The sequence below is a fragment of the Haematobia irritans genome, chromosome 4 (assembly GCF_050003625.1).
Source record: "Haematobia irritans isolate KBUSLIRL chromosome 4, ASM5000362v1, whole genome shotgun sequence".
Classification (NCBI taxonomy): domain Eukaryota; kingdom Metazoa; phylum Arthropoda; class Insecta; order Diptera; family Muscidae; genus Haematobia; species Haematobia irritans.
In genome coordinates, this window is record NC_134400.1 from 187,792,528 (window position 1) to 187,810,146 (window position 17,619).

Genomic DNA, 17,619 nt, shown 5'->3' on the forward strand with positions numbered 1-17,619 from the left:
GTTGAAAAGGGTACCAAATATATCGTGGTAATATCACGGTACCGTGTTTAAACAAAAATAACCAAAAACAATACAAAAGTACCAAATTCATCAACCCAGATTGAGAATTACATACTCAATTTCTCTTCCTCTATTTTAAATGGAGCCACGGGAATTCGTTGTCACGTGCTCACCTCTAACTTGTGCTTTCCATATTGGATCATGAAATTTCTTTTGTAGTGCACATTTGTATGACAAATCAAGATATTTTTAATAAAAACAGATCATCGTTATCATCATTTCGTGGTCACAGTTTCATTCGTATGAATGGCGACGCATTTGGATTTTTCCAAGAATTTTTCCATACTCGCAAAATTACTGGGAGTACACAAGTGCCACCCTTTTGTTATACCCTCCACCATAGGATGGGGGTATATTAACTTTGTCATTCCGTTTGTAACACATCGAAATATTGCTCTAAGACCCCATAAAGTATATATGTTCTGGGTCGTGGTGAAATTCTGAGTCGATCTGAGCATGTACGTCCGTCCGTCCGTCTGTTGAAATCACGCTAACATCCGAACGAAACAAGCTATCGACTTGAAACTTGGCACAATTAGTTGTTATTGATGTAGGTCGGATGGTATTGCAAATGGGCCATATCGGTCCACTTTTACGTATAGCCCCCATATAAACGGACCCCCAAATTTGGCTTGCGGAGCCTCTAAGAGAAGCAAATTTCATCCGATCCGGCTAAAATTTGGTACATGGTGTTAGTATATGGTCTCTAACAACCATGCAAAAATTGGTCCACATCGGTCCATAATTATATATAGCCCCCATATAGACCGATCCCCCGATTTGGCTTGCGGAGCCTCTAAGAAACGAAAATTTTATCCGATCCGGCTAAAATTTGGTACATGGTGTTAGTATATGGTCTCTAACAACCATGCAAAAATTGGTCCACATCGGTCCATAATTATATATAGCCCCCATATAGACCGATCCCCCGATTTGGCTTGCGGAGCCTCTAAGAAACGAAAATTTTATCCGATCCGGCTGAAATTTGGTACATGGTGTTGGTATATGTTCTCTAATGACCATGCAAAAATTGACCCACATCGGTCCATAATTATATATAGCCCCATATAAACCGATCCCCCGATTTGGCTTGCAGAGCCTCTAAGAAACGAAAATTTCATCCGATCCGGCTGAAATTTGCACATGGTATTGGTATATGTTCTCTAATGACCATGCAAGAATTCTACAAAAAGTAAAACCTAAAAAAAGTATGACCTAATACGAAGAAAATTTTAGCAAACTTGTATATCCATAGCGTAAAAAATGATAACAAAATTTTATCTCTATAGAAAATTTTTGCAAAATTTTATTTCTATACAAAATTTTTTCAAAATTTTATTTCTATACAAAATTTTTGCAAAATTTTATTTCTATACAAAATTTTTACAAAATTTTATTTCTATACAAAATTTTTGTAAAATTTTATTTCTATAAAAAATTTATTTCTATAGAGAATTTTTGCAAAATTTTATATTTATAGAAAATTTTTCAAAATTTCCATAGAACATTTTTGCAAATTTTATTCCGCATAAAAAATTTTTCCAACATTTTAATTTCTTTAAAAAATGTTTACAAAATTTTATTCCTTTAGGAAATTTTTACAAAAGTTTAATGTCTTTCAACAATTTTTGCAAAATTTTAATTCTTTATAAAATTTTTGCAAAAGTTCAATTTCTTTATAAAATGTTTGCAAAATTTCATTGCTATAGAAATGTATAGAAAAGTTTTGCAAAATTTTAATTTCTATAGATTTTTTTTTTTTGCAAAATGTCATTGCTTAGAAAAGATTTGCAAAATATTATTTTTATACAAAATGTTATTGCCAAATTAATTGCAAAATTTTATATCTATAGAAAATTTTTACAATATTTTGTTAAAATTTTTATTTTTATAGAAAATTTTGTCAAAATTTTATTTCTATAGAAAATTTTTGCAAAATTTTTTTAGAAAAGTTTGCAAAATTTTATTTTCGATAGAAAAGTTTGCAAAATTGTATTTCTATACAAAACTTTATTTGTATAGAGAATTTTTGCAAAGTTTTATATCTATAGAAAATTTTTGCGAAATTTTATTCCGCATAAAAATTTTTTTCCAAAATTTTATTCCTTTAGAAAATGTTTACAAAATTTTAATGTCTTTGAAAAATTTTTGCAAAATTTTATTACTATATAAATTTTTTGCAAAAGTTCAATTTCTTTATAAAATTTTTGCAAAACTTCATTTCTATAGAAAATGTTTGCAAAATGTCATTGCTATAGAAAAGTTTTGCAAAATTTTAATTTCTATTGATTTTTTTTGCAAAATTTCATTGCTTTAGAAAAGTTTTATTTCTTATTATTTTTATACCAAATGTTTGCAAAATTTTATTCCCAAATTAATTGCAAAATTTTTTAAAAAATTTTGTTAAAATTTTTATTTTTATAGAAAATGTTGTTAAATTTTATTTCTGTAGAACATTTTCGCAAAATTTTATTTCTATATAAAATTTTTGCCAAATTTTATTTCTATATAAAATTTTTCAAAATTTCATTTCCATAGAAAATTTTTGCCAAATTTTAGTTCCACAGAAAATTTTTTAAAAATTCATTTCCATAGAAAATGTTTGCCAAATTTTATTTCCGTAGAAAAGTTTGCAAAATTTTATATTTATAGAAAATTTTTGCAAAATTGTATTTCTATACAAAACTTTATCTCTATAGAGAATTTTTGCAAAATTTTATATTTATAGAAAATTTTTGCGAAATTTTATTCCACATAAAAAATTTTTCCAAAATTTTAATTTTTGCAAAATTGTATTCCTTTAGAAAATGTTTACATAATTTTAATGTCTTTGAAAATTTTTTGCAAAATTTTATTTCTTTATAAATTTTTTACAAAAGTTCAAATTCTTTATAAAATTTTTGCAAAATTTCATTTCTATAGAAAATGTTTGCAAAATTTCATTGCTATAGAAAAGTTTTGCAAAATTTTAATTCCTATTGATTTTTTTTGGCAAAATTTCATTGCTTTAGAAAAGTTTTATTTCTTTTTATTTTTATACAAAATTTTTGCAAAATTTTATTCCCAAATTAATTGCAAAATTTTTTATCTATAGAAAATTCTTAAAAAATGTTGTTAATTTTTTATAGAAAATTTTGTCAAAATTTTATTTCTGTAGAACATCTTCGCAAAATTTTATTTCTATATAAAATTTTTGCCAAATTTTATTTCTATAGAAAATTTTTCAAAATTTCATTTCCATAGAAAATGTTTGCCAAATTTTATTTGTATAGAAAAGTTTGCAAAATTGTATTTCTATACAAAATTTTATTTCTATGGAAATTTTTTGCAAAATTTTATTTTCAATAGAAAAGTTTGCAAAATTTTATATCTATAGAGAATTTTTGCAAAATTTGATATCTATGGAAATTTTTGCGAAATTTTATTCCGCATAAAAAATTTTTCCAAAATTTTAATTTTTGCAAAATTGTATTCCGTTAGAAAATTTTTACAAAATTTTAATGTCTTTGAAAAATATTTGCAAAATTTTATTTCTTTATAAATTTTTGATTTTTATAGAAAATTTTGTCAAAATTTTATTTCTGTAGAACATTTTCACAAAATTTTATTTCTGTAGAACATTTTCGCAAAATTTCATTTCTATAGAAAATTTTTGCAAAATTTTATTTCTATAGAAAATTTTTGCAAAATTTTATTTCTAAAGAAAAGTTTTGCAAAATTTTAATTTCTATAGAAATATTTTGCAAAATTTCATTGCGATAGAAAGTTTTGCAAAATTTTATTTCTATAAAAAATTTTAGAAAAATTTTATTTCTATATGGGATGTTTGCAAAATGTTATATCTATAGAACATTTTTACAATTTTTTGTTTTTAAATTTTTATTTGTTTCAAACAAAACTTTTTTGTTTTGGAAAATTTTTGCCACATTTGATTTCTATAGAAAAGTTTTGAAAATTTTTATATTAATATTAAAAACTTTTTGGCGTCACGACAATATTTTTTCATTGTAGCTAGCATTGAAATTATTTGTATAGTCATTAAAATTTATACTTACATTTAGTTCATACAATTTTTAAGGCATGCTTAGAATAAAGAAAATTTCATTGGGCTGGGGAAATTTCTTAGTTTTTATTATTTTGTTAACAACTTAAATTTTTTCTGTCTATGTTTGAGGTGTTTTTTTTTTTGTGTTAATCCATAGATTCAAAACCTAAGTTAATTACGATTACTTTTTAGATATGGTTTCCATCATAGTTTAGCTCTTTATTATTAGGTTTTAATGAAACTGATTAAAATATTTGCAACTGTAATGACACACAAGCAAATGTTGTTTTTTTTTATTAATAGATTTCGATTGTTTTGCTTTATATGTTTCTACAGTACGAACGAAAAATATAAATGCATAACATTATCAAATTGCAAAAATATGCCAGGTATATTATATAAACGTTTACAATGAATTTTATTAAAAAATACAAGTTAAATTGTTTTATATTTTCTTACTATTATTTTTTATTTCTTTCTTTATTGATATAATAATAATAATGAATCAAAACTCATTACCATTTTATAAAATTAGTTATAAATTGCTAAATTGTTAAAGAATCATTCGACGAGGATGGGATTCGAACCCACGCGTGCAGAGCACATTGGATTAGCAGTCCAACGCCTTAACCACTCGGCCACCTCGTCACATACATATTTACGAGAAATAAAGCACAAATAAAAACCACAAACTCAACAAATTGCCCATCACACAACAATCTACCAACTGACTGAGTCATTGAATTTAGCGCCCCCCAATATTGGCATCACTAAAATCATTGTCGCAACATCAGCAAATGCTTGCAAAACGTAATGGTGGGGGGATGGTTAGGAGAAACAAAACAAAATATGATGCGAAAACCCTAACAACATCACGTTGCGTTGAATAAACTTGATGTTGTCACGAGCCAAACGAAAACAACAACAATATAACATTTACGCACCACCTTACTAAACACACAAACACACTCACTCACTCATTCTCTCAATGGTAGAAAGCTGGAAAGTTAACGGAATACAATAATAGGTTTGTTTTTGTATCACAGAATTTTTAGTGCAAAAAAAAACATGGATTTTTTTCTCGGATCATACGAACGAACGACTTGTATCCAATCCACGTGATAGTGGGGATGAAGTGTGTGTTGGTTTGGTTGTGTTGTTGTCATTTTGTTTTATGTTTTACGGATTCATTTGTACGCGCGCTTTTCTCTCATTCATTTGCTTACTTGGTTAGAGAGTAGCTTGGGTTGTTCGTTTCGTTTCAGTCGTTATATTTTCAAATATGTTTAAGCATCGTCGTCCAACTGAGAATTCTGTTACCCTGGTATTAATTGGCATTGCACATTGCCAATCTGCATACACATACACACACGCACAAAATATTTATGTTGATGGCTAGATAGATGGCGATATGTGTAAATTGAGATGGGGAGACAGACTTAAAGTAGGAGATGAATGATACACAGCACAAAAAAAAAGATGGCCAGTTTCTCATCCTTCGATTAAGTCTTAGTGTGTAAATAGGGATGCCAGATTATGAAGAGACAAAAACAAATAAAATAAAAACATTTAATTCCATAATAAATCATTTAAAGGGTGATACGGTCAAAATTTGGTCAAGGGAAAACGCGTGTAAATCGGTGAAATCGTTTATTTAAAAAATCAAATTAAATTTCTTTTTCAAGTTCAATTAGTATAAAATTCAGGAAAAATATTCAGTTAGGCTTTCGCTTTTCCAAATCCGAATTGCCGGGCATCACGCTTGACACCTGCCATCAGATTTTGTACAGCCACCTTGTCCACCTTCTTCGCCGCAGAAAGCCAGTTTGCCTTGAACTGCTGCTCGTCCTTAGCGACATACATTTGCGACGGTATAATACGTATGTCGCAAAAGTCGTAAACCTACTGTAGAAAACCAAATTTTGAATAGAAGAAATCCTTAACATTTTTTAATTTAGTTTGACAGCATTCGCTGTAAGTTTCTGCAGAAATTTGTGAAAGTTTTCCCATGGTCAAGCCTATTTTCTTAGGTGGTATCGAAATTCCCGTTGGTGAGTGTGCAAAATACCTTGGGGTTATATTGGACAGGAGACTGAACTTAAAGCTAAGAAAGGACGAGAAAATCCACGGTTACCCTGTACTCGTGCAAAAGGCAATAGGGAACTGGGGGACTAAAACCAAAAATTGTGAACATTCCTAAGAATTGAAACTTCTTCGCACATACCATCGTCTTGGATATCATCGTATTCGCTGCCTAGCTGACGCGACTAAAGTATTTTCAGTTTGCGACTTTTGTTACTTATTCTACATTTACGACGCGTATGTGACGTTTACGACGTTTACAACTTTGCGACAGTCGCAAACCTAAAAAAGTTTGATACAGACCATCTCTGGTCCTTAGCAGTTTTTTTTTTGGTCTTCTTTAGGATCCGCTTGACAATAGCCCAGTATTTCTCAATTGGGCGGAGCTCTGGCGTGTTGGGAGGGTTCTTGTCTTTGGGAACCACCTGCACGTTGTTGGCGGCGTACCACTCCATGGCCTTTTTACCGTAATGGCAAGATGGCAAATCCGGTCAAAACACTACGGAACAACCGTGTTTCTTCAGGAAAGGCAGCAGACGTTTATTCAAACACTATTTCACGTAAATTTCTTGGTTGACAGTCCCGGAAGCTATGAAAATGCTGCTTTTCAAGCCACAGGTACAGATGGCTTGCCAAACCAGATATTTCTTTGCGAACTTTGACAGTTTTATGTGCATGAAAATATCTGCTACCTTTCCCCTTCCTTTTGCCGTATAAAACTCCTGTCCCGGAAGCTGCTTGTAGTCGGCTTTGACGTAGGTTTCGTCGTCCATTACCACGCAGTCAAACTTCGTCAGCATCGTCGTGTACAGCCTCCGGGATCGCGCTTTGGCCGTCGTATTTTGTTTATCATCGCGATTTGGAGTCACTACCTTCTTGTAAGTCGATAGTCCGGCTCGTTTTTTGGCTCGATACACGGTTGTAGACGATACACCCAGCTTATTTGCGGCATCTCGGAGAGAGAGGTTAGGGTTTCGCTTGAAACTACCGGCAACTCTCTTTGTCGTCTCAGCGGCTTCCGGTTTTCGATTTCCCCCCGATCCAGACTTCCTGGCTGTCGACAAAAGTTCCCCAAACACTTTAATTACATTTGTAACGGTTGATTTGGCAACTTTTAGTGATTTTGCCAGCTTTGCGTGTAAGTAGCTCGGATTTTCGCGATGCGCGAGCAAAATTTTGATACGCTGCTCTTTTTGCTTGGACGGCATTTTGACAACTGAAGAGTGAATTCCAAAATCAAAATAGAAGCAACATTCTACACACACACACACCTTCAAAATGAGGGGTGTTCAGGTTTTTTAAATGCTAAATTGAAAGAAATACGTCAAGTTTATATTGACCAAATTTTGACCGTATCACCCTTTATTTTGTTGCGCATCTTTAAAAAAAAACAAGCCGATCAAATCATTACTTTAGAAGTTATTGAGGTTTTAGTGAGAATGATACGCGGTCCGTATGGACCTTGTACGGAATTTCACTAATAAATGCATGTTTTTGGGCATCATTATAATTTTTTTTATTGTTTCAACACATAATTTACTTGTTCTGAACACAAAGACCTAAACTCAAAGACATTAGGGATGATGATAAAAACAAAAAATTCTATGAACAAAAATACACATTCGAATTTCGAAGAACAAAAATACTAAATAAACAAATCGTAAAGGCAGGGAGGTTACAGCTGCATGGAATTTGGCGAATCCCACGAAGAAAAAGGAGTGGAAGCCAGTAACAGTGAAAGAGTTTGACGCCTTTGTAGCTATTCTTTTGTATGCTGGACTCACAAGATCAAACCATAAACCAGCTATGGAATTATGGAACACGACACTTTGCCCAATATACAAAGCTGCGTTGTCGTACGATCGCTTCATGTGTATAATGTGCTTTACAGACTATCAGTTATTCCGGACGGAATGTCGGGTTTGTAAAGAATCTTACAGTGTGTCGGATCGATACGACTTGTCGGCGATGACTAAATAATCGGTAAATGTGTTATCGATCCATAAACATGCAGCAGTATCGACTATGCCTTCGGATTTAACTGATAATGTGCACAATATATGGGATATGTTCGACACGAGCACTGTTGTCGGGAATAACTGATAGTCTGTAAAGCGTATAAAGCAATTTATTCGATACGACAATGGAAACACTCGACAACAGAGACTCATCAACAGCAAAACTGCGGCTATTGACGACATTTGGGGAAATGTTGCAACATAACTTGGCAGTAGCTTACACTCCTCATGAAGCACTAACAGTTGATGAGCCGTTGTTCCCTTACAGAGGCCGCACCCGCTTCACACAATATATTCCGTCAAAGCTAGCTAAGTATGGTTTGAAATTATGGTGGTTATGCGACTAACAGAGTTATTATCCTCTGAAGGGAATGATATATTCTGAAAAACTGTCAAACCAACAACGGGAGATAAACCAAGGGCAGAACGTAGTGCTGGATCTTGTGGAAAAATATTTAGATGCTGGCCGTACTATATACGCGGATAATTTCTTTACCACTCTTGACATGGCGCGTATTTTGTTGAGATGGAAGACCGCAAAAGTTGGTACTGTGCGATACAACAAAACATTCATTCCACAGGAGTTCAAGAAGAAGCCGAAGCGCACCATCAGTAGTACATTATTTGGGTTCAACGAGGGAGATATATCGTTATGCTCATAGGTGCCGAAAAAAATAAAGTGGTGAACGTGCTCTCCACAATACACTACACCTGCCTCGTTGACGAGCATACCGAGAAGCGGAAGCCCTATGCCATATTCGATTACAACGCCAACAAATGCGGCGTTGATGCCATGGATCAAATGCTAGGCACTTACAGCTGCAAAAGAGCAACACAACGATGGTCGTTGGCCATGTTTTATAATATGCTGGACGTCGCTGCATTGGCTGCGTTTACGATTTACAACGAAATGAAGCCTATAAAAAGGAGTGACAGAAGGCGGTCGTTCTTGTTACTGCTAACGAAACAATTGGCCACACCAAATATCGAAGAACGTGCCCTGAACAACCATATAACTTCATATCCAAGGATTCGCAATGCGATGGAAGCATTCGATGTCAGGGTAAGAAAAACATCTTCAAATTCATGAATAGAATATATATTTATTTGTTTTTATACCCTCCACCATAGGATGGAGGTATATTAACTTTGTCATTCCGTTTGTAACACATCGAAATATTGCTCTAAGGCCTCATAAAGTATATATTCTGGGTCGTGGTGAAATTCTGAGTCGATCTGAGCATGTCCGTCCGTCCGCCTGTTGAAATCACGCTAACTTCCGAACGAAACAAGCTATCGACTTGAAACTTGGCACAAGTAGTTGCTATTGATGTAGGTCGGATGGTATTGCAAATTGGCCATATCGGTCCACTTTTACGTATAGCCCCCATATAAACGGACCCCCAAATTTGGCTTGCGATTGCTCTAAGAGAAGCAAATTTCATCCGATCCTCCTAAAATTTGGTACATGGTGTTAGTATATGGTCTCTAACAACCATGCAAAAATTGGTCCACATCGGTCCATAATTATATATAGCCCCCATATAAACCGATCCCCCGATTTGGCTTGCGGAGTCTCTAAGAGAAGCAAATTTCATCCGATCCGGCTGAAATTTGGTACATGGTATTGGTAGATGTTCTCTAATGACCATGCAAAAATTGGTCCATATCGGTCCATAATTATATATAGCCTCCATATAAACCGATCCCCCGATTTGGCTTGCGGAGACTCTAAGAAACGAAAATTTCATCCGATCCGGCTGAAATTTGGTACATGGTATTGGTAGATGTTCTCTAATGACCATGCAAAAATTGGTCCACATAGGTCCATAATTATATATAGCCCCATATAAACCGATCTCCCGATTTGGCTTGCGGAGCCTCTAAGAAACGAAAATTTCATCCGATCCGGCTGAAATTTGGTACATGGTGTTAGTATATGATCTCTAATAACCATGCAAAAATTGGTCAATATCGGTCCATAATTACATATAGCCCCCATATAAACCGATCCCCCGATTTGGCTTGCGGAGCCTCTAAGAGAAGCAAATTTCATCCGATCCGGCTGAAATTTGGTACATGGTGCTGGTATACGTTCTCTAATGACCATGCAAAAATTGGTCCATATCGGTCCATAATTATATATAGCCTCCATATAAACCGATCCCCCGATTTGGTTTGCGAAGCTTCTAAGAAACGAAAATTTCATCCGATCCGGCTGAAATTTGGTACATGGTGCTGGTATATGTTCTCTAATGACCATGCAAAAATTGGTCCATATCGGTCCATAATTATATATAGCCCCCATATAAATCGATTCCCAGGAGCCTCTTGGAGGAGCAAAATTCATCCGATCCGGTTGAAATTAGGAACATGGTGTTAGAATGTGGTCTCTAACAAACACCCAAGAAAGGAGCTCTTAACAATAATCTTCGGATGTTAATGATTTAATATAAAGAAGTGTAACTATCGGGAAAACATATCCTAAATCGGAGGGGAACTTTACCAAACTCGTTATTTTCTTTCTTTCTTTTTATTGATTTTTTGTTTGTTTTGTAGGCTTACTACTTATCAATCCATCCTCGTATAAAATTATCGACGAGGATGGGATTCGAACCCACGCGTGCAGAGCACATTGGATTAGCAGTCCAACGCCTTAACCACTCGGCCACCTCGTCATACTTACACATATTTGCCACCTATATTGTGTCGAAATTTAACTTTCCTGACGTTAGAAATCCGGAGAAAGTTTCATAGCATTTTAAATCCTTTGTAAAATTGAAACTTCCATTTTGCAAAAATTTAACTCAGAAAATTTTAATGTTAGATTGATTCTACAACTTATCTCATTACCATTCGGATAATTTCAAATTGATTTTATAATTGATAATTGGCCGCCGCCGAATAAACAAATTTATATCGTCTTAGCCGTCAAGCCGGCAATAATGGGTCGTCTTCATTCTCTGTTGTGTCAAATTAAAATCTATTCTAATTAGGGTTTCCACATGAATAATTTTCAAAAGAGAACATTCGCTTTAAAAAAAAGAGAACATTTTAACTAAAAATAAAAATTCTTACAATATAAAAATTCTTTATTAAATAATTAATAATTTGATTGATGTTAAAATTGAAATAAAAACATTTTCTAATGATAGAAATAACGAAGTAAATATATAATAAAACAATAAAAAACAAAAAGAATCACATTTTCTTAAAAAATAAACAGAATAAATTCAAAAATACGCTGTCAAAAATAAAACACACATGTTCCTATGAACTCGCCCACAATTGACGACGACAACGTATTGGCGTATTTACGTCGTACGTTCAATTACATCTATTTCTAATTTTTACGCGGTACGTCGAAACGTCGCAATTGTGTTCCGGCCTTTAATTTGTCAACAGATTTAACCCAGTAAACAATTAGTGGCGAACAATTGTGGCGAATTCCTATTAAATAAATAAAATTCCATCAATCTAGGATTTTTTTTTGAAATAGAGTACATAAAGAGCACTGTTGGACATAAAAATACGGCGCCAAAAAAAGAGAGTGAACAAAAAGATACGAACACAAAAAGAGAACATGTTCTCTTTAAAAGAGATGTAATGGACAGCCTAATTCTAATTCCTTGGCGGAAAATGGGATAGTGGTGTCATCGCTTATCAAATTTTTGATCTCCCCACAAGGCATTGATGTTGCTTAGTCCCAAGGAAATTATGTTTTTCGGAAATGACTCAGCGAAGAACAAGACATTGTATTGCTCTTACTCAATTTCAATGTTTAATATTGAATGGAACATGACAATGGAAAAGAAAATTGATTTCGTCTCGAAAACCTAACTTCTATACTTTTTGTATAGAATGCCGTTCTTTGCAATAAAATTTTCGTTTCGTTTTGATTTATATTTTTTAATTTTAAATTTAAAAAGAAAATATAATGCGACGAGGATGGGATTCGAACCCACGCGTGCAGAGCACATTGGATTAGCAGTCCAACGCCTTAACCACTCGGCCACCTCGTCATCGATACTTCATTTTAAAGGGGCAAAATTTTTGGGTTTTAGTCGCATTTTTAATTTATTATTTGTTGATAAAAAAAATAAATAAGTTAAATCATAGGAATATGCAAAAAAAATATCATCAATAATTTTTATGTATCTGCCATTAACTGACATTTATCGTTGTCTTCTTCTATTTGACCTGCTTTTTTATTATAATAATTTTATATTTGATTGTATTTTTCTCAAATGAACTTTGACCCAATGAATTTAATTTTGTTTAGGGTCCAAAAATTATCGACGAGGATGGGATTCGAACCCACGCGTGCAGAGCACATTGGATTAGCAGTCCAACGCCTTAACCACTCGGCCACCTCGTCGCATATATCAAATTTCAGTAGCACTAGATGTTAAAACTTTATAAAATAAATTTATTTTTTTTTAATTAATTTTTTTTTTTTGCTATAAAATAAAATTTAATTTAAAATACTCTTTGGATTAGCTATCCATGCCTTCGTCCCATATATCAAATTTCGGTAGTACTAAATTAAAATTTTGAAACTCATATTTTTTAAAATTTATAATATTAACTATTAAATAAAATCGATAATCAAAATTAATAGCTATTGGGATTTTTTTACAGTGTAGCGCGGAAATTGCATTGTAATCCAGTAGGATATTACTATGAAATACTTACATTAATTCCTTATTGAAAACTCTGGATATTGTACTTCTCTTTATGTTACGTTCTAAATACATAATTTTTATATTATATATTAATTATCAATTTTATTTAATTTTTAATTTAATTACTAATATTGTTTACAAAAACTTTTCGTATACGACGAGGATGGGATTCGAACCCACGCGTGCAGAGCACATTGGATTAGCAGTCCAACGCCTTAACCACTCGGCCACCTCGTCGCATATATCAAATTTCAGTAGAACTAAATTTTAAAACTTTATAAAATAAATTTAATATTTTTTTTAATTAAATTGTGTTTTTTTTTTTTTGATATAAAATAAAAATTAATTTAAAATACTCTTTGGATTAGCTATCCATGCCTTCGTCCCATATATCAAATTTCGGTAGTTCTAAATTAAAATTTTAAAACTCATATTTTTTAAAATTTATAATATTGGCTATTAATTAAACAAAATCGAATTTAATCGAATTTAATAGCTATTGGGATTTTTTTACAGTGTAGCGCGGAAATTGCATTGTAATCTATGAAATACTTACATTAATTCCTTATTGAAAAATCTGGATATTGTACTCTCTAGTTACGTTCTAAATACATAATTTCTTCTTTAGTATATATTAATTAACAATTTAATTTAATTACTAATATTGATTACAAAAACTTTTCGTATGCGACGAGGATGGGATTCGAACCCACGCGTGCAGAGCACATTGGATTAGCAGTCCAACGCCTTAACCACTCGGCCACCTCGTCACGCTTTTCGCCAGCTAGCACACAATTAACCCTTTTTTAGGCTACTTTTAGCTTTCATATTCTACGATAAGCAACCAGGCACACATTCACACACACACACATTGATTGCTGGCATATGACAACATTTTTGTTTTGATGATATTTGCTCATATGTTCTCAAGCCGTATCCAGCAATATGAGACACGTGAGTATGTTATTGTATGTAAGTATGTTCTCACATTATTGTTCTCATTATATGGATTTAAGGTTAAATGGTATGATAACATATTTCAATTGCCAATACTACATAAAATTATTTTAAATATTATTATCATATATAATATATATGTAGCTATTTTTAAGTTTAAATAATCAATGAATAAATACAAAATGGCTTATGCTGGATCGAATAGAAAGAAGCTTAACCGAATACCCTCAATAATCAAATCAAATTACGAGCAGGGTTGCCATTCGAGCTAAAAATAATCTACGCTAATGCTTAGTACTAAGTTCGTTTATGCGAAACACGAATATCTTCATATATCTCCGTTAATAGGGTCTCAAAAGCAGATATGTTAACTTATTTATGCGAAATAATATACCTGGCTACTTTTTCCAGGGTTGTATAAATATGTTCTTTAAAATGATCAAAACAAAGATTTCGCATTTATTCCGCGCCAACGTTTTTATATGAAGTATAACAGTTTTTCGCGCGAAAACGTGATCTTAGTACTAGGCTTAAAAGAAGAAAATCTTATTTTTTTAAATTTTATATCTATAAAAAATTCTGTCAAAATTTTATTTCCATAGACAATTTTGTTAAAATTTTATTTCTATAGAAAATCTTGCCAACATTTTATTTCTACAGAAAATTTTGTCAAAATTTTATTTCTACAGAAATTTTGTCAAAATTTTATTTCTATAGAAAATATTGTCAAAATTTTATTTCATTCGTTTTGTATGTTATTGTTGGTTTACTCTTCAATCATTATTGTTGTTTTTGATTTCAGCTTAAAGCCATGCATTGACTAAACAACAAGCTTAACCAACAGGGGAAAAGTATGTTTGTCAAATTTATTTGGGCAAATCCCTATACTCGTTGAATGCAAGATGGTTGGATGTACAGCTATTTCCTCTACTTGCAGCAAAACTATCAACCAATTATCAGAATAAATTCGGGTAATTCACTCAACCCAAAGTGAACTACACTTGAACCTCCCGAAAAAAGGTTTGATTTTAGGCAGTAGTCGACTACACTTGTAGTTTAATCAATGCATGGTTTTAAGCTGAAATCAAAAACAACATTAAAATTTTATTTCTATGGAAAATTTTGTCAATAATTTATTTTTATTGAAAATTTTTTCAATAATTTATTTTTATAGAAAATTTTGTCAATACTTTATTTTTATAGAAAATTTAGTCTTGTCTTTGTCTTCTATACGAAATTTTGTTAAAATTTTATTTCTATAGAAAATTTTGTCGAAATTTTGTTTCTATAGAAAATTTTTTCAAAATGTTATTTCTACAGAAAATTTTGTCAACATTTTATTTCTATAGAAAAATTCTGTCAAAACTTTTTATACCCTTCACCATTACTGTGGTCCAGGGTGTAATAAGTTTGTGCATTTGTATGTAACGCCAAGAAGGAAAAGTCGGAGACCCATCGTTTAGTATACTGATCGACTTAGAATTAAATTCTGATTTAAATTGAAATTTTAATTCTAGAGTTTTTGTAGAAGTACAAAAAATTGTTTCCATTAAAACTATTTGTATCTGGAAATGCAAACTTTTATATAGCTCCCAGCAAATTTTAAGTAGTTGAGATGGTAACACAAATGTTTGTCTACATAGTAGTGAAGGGTATAATATAGTCGGCTCCGCCCGACTTTAGACTTTACTTACTTGTTATACCCTCCACCATATGATGGGGGTATATTAACTTTGTCATTCCGTTTGTAACATATCGAAATATTGCTCTAAATAAATAAATAAAGTATATATATTCTGGGTCGTCGTGAAATTCTGCGTCGATCTGAGCATGTCCGTCCGTCCGTCCACCCGTCTTTTGAAATCACGCTAACTTCCGAACGAAACAAGCTATCGACTTGAAACTTGGCACAAGTAGTTGTTATTGATGTAGGTCGGATGGTATTGCAAATGGGCCATATCGGTCCACTTTTACGTATAGCCCCTTATAAACGGACCCCAAAATTTGGCTTGCGATTGCTCTAAGAGAAGCAAATCTCATCCGATCCGGCTGAAATTTGGTACATTTTGTTAGTATATGGGCTCTAACAACCATGCAAAAATCGGTCCATTTCGGTCCACTTTTACGTATAGCCCCCATGTAAACGGACCCCCAAATTTGGCTTGCGATTACTCTAAGAGAAGCAAATTTCATCCGATCCGGCTGAAATTTGGTACATGGTGTAAGTATATGGGCTCTAACAACCATGCAAAAATTGGTCCATTTCGGTCCACTTTTACGTATAGCCCCCATATAAATGGACCCCCAAATTTGGCTTGCGATTGCTCTAAGAGAACCAAATTTCATCCGATCCGGCTGAAATTTGGTACATGGTGTTAGTATATGGTATCTACTAACCATGCAAAAATTGGTCCATTTCGGTCCACTTTTACGTATAGCCCCCATATAAACGGACCCCCAAATTTGGCTTGCGATTGCTCTAAGAGAAGCAAATTTCATCCGATTCGGCTGAAATTTGGTACATGGTGTTAGTATATGGTCTCTAACAACCATGCAAAAATTGGTCCACATTGGTGCATAATTATATATAGCCCCCATATAAACCGATCCCCCAATTTGGCTTGCGAGGCCTCTAAGAGAAGCAAATTTCATCCGATCCGGCTGAAATGTGGTACATGGTATTGGTATATGTTCTCTAATGACCATGCAGAAATTGGTCCATATCGGTCCATAATTATATGTAGCCCCCATATAAACCGATCCCCCGATTTGGCTTGCGGAGACTCTAAGAAACGAAGATTTCATCCGATCCGGCTGAAATGTGGTACATGGTGTTGGTTTATGTTCTCTAATGACCATGCAAAAATTGGTTTATATCGGTCCATAATTATATATAGGCCCCATATAAATCCATTCCCAGATTTGTCCTCCGGAGCCTCTTGGAGGAGCAAAATTCATCCGATCCGGTTGAAATTTGGAACATGGTGTTAGAATGTGATCTCTAACAAACACGCAAGAATTGGTCCATATCGGTCCATAATTATATATAGCCCCCATATAAACCGTTCCCCAGATTTGATCTCCGGAGCCTCTTGGAGGAGCAAAATTCATCCGATCCGGTTGAAATTTGCAACGTGGTGTTAGTATAAGGCCGCTAATATACATGCCAAAATTGGTCCATATTGGTCTATAGTTATATATAACCGATCCCCAATCACACAAAAATTGGTCCATATCGGATCATATTCATGGTTGCCACTCGAGCCAAAAATAATCTACCAAAATTTTATTTTTATAGAAAACATTGTCAAAATGTTATTTCTATAGAAAATTTTGTCAAAATTTTATTTATAGAAAATTTTGTCAAAATTTTATTTATAGAAAATTTTGTCAAAATTTTATTTATAGAAAATTTTGTCAAAATTTTATTTCTAAAGAAAATGTTTTCCAAATTTTATTTCTATAGAAAATTTTGTCAAAATTTTATTTCTATAGAAAATTTTGTCAAAATTTTATCTCTATAGAAAATTTTTTCAAAATTTTATTTATAGAAAATGCTGCCAAACTTTTATTTTGACAAAATTTTATTTCTATGGAAACTTTAAACTTAATTTAGGTTAATATATACCACGTATGGACTATGTGGTAAATATATATTACGGTGTTAGGAAGTTTTAAGATACCTTGCCATCGGCTAGTGTTACCGCAACCCAAGTAATTCGATTGTGGATGACAGTGTTCAGTAGAAGTTTCTACGCAATCCATGGTGGAG

The 17,619-nt window shown here is 32.7% G+C and overlaps 6 non-coding genes across 6 annotated transcripts; all 6 read right to left on the bottom strand.

The window, feature by feature from the left end:
* Window positions 1-4,671: 4,671 nt before the first annotated feature.
* Window positions 4,672-4,753, bottom strand: TRNAS-GCU (transfer RNA serine (anticodon GCU)). Its single transcript has one exon. It is a non-coding gene; the product is annotated as a tRNA-Ser (tRNA).
* Window positions 4,754-10,801: 6,048 nt separating this feature from the next.
* On the bottom strand, window positions 10,802-10,883 carry TRNAS-GCU (transfer RNA serine (anticodon GCU)). Its single transcript has one exon. It is a non-coding gene; the product is annotated as a tRNA-Ser (tRNA).
* A 1,262-nt stretch (window positions 10,884-12,145) lies between these two features.
* Window positions 12,146-12,227, bottom strand: TRNAS-GCU (transfer RNA serine (anticodon GCU)). The gene has a single exon. It is a non-coding gene; the product is annotated as a tRNA-Ser (tRNA).
* Window positions 12,228-12,501: 274 nt separating this feature from the next.
* Window positions 12,502-12,583, bottom strand: TRNAS-GCU (transfer RNA serine (anticodon GCU)). Its single transcript has one exon. It is a non-coding gene; the product is annotated as a tRNA-Ser (tRNA).
* A 462-nt stretch (window positions 12,584-13,045) lies between these two features.
* TRNAS-GCU (transfer RNA serine (anticodon GCU)) lies at window positions 13,046-13,127 on the bottom strand. Its single transcript has one exon. It is a non-coding gene; the product is annotated as a tRNA-Ser (tRNA).
* Window positions 13,128-13,578: 451 nt separating this feature from the next.
* TRNAS-GCU (transfer RNA serine (anticodon GCU)) lies at window positions 13,579-13,660 on the bottom strand. The gene has a single exon. It is a non-coding gene; the product is annotated as a tRNA-Ser (tRNA).
* Between the last annotated feature and the right edge of the window lie 3,959 nt (window positions 13,661-17,619).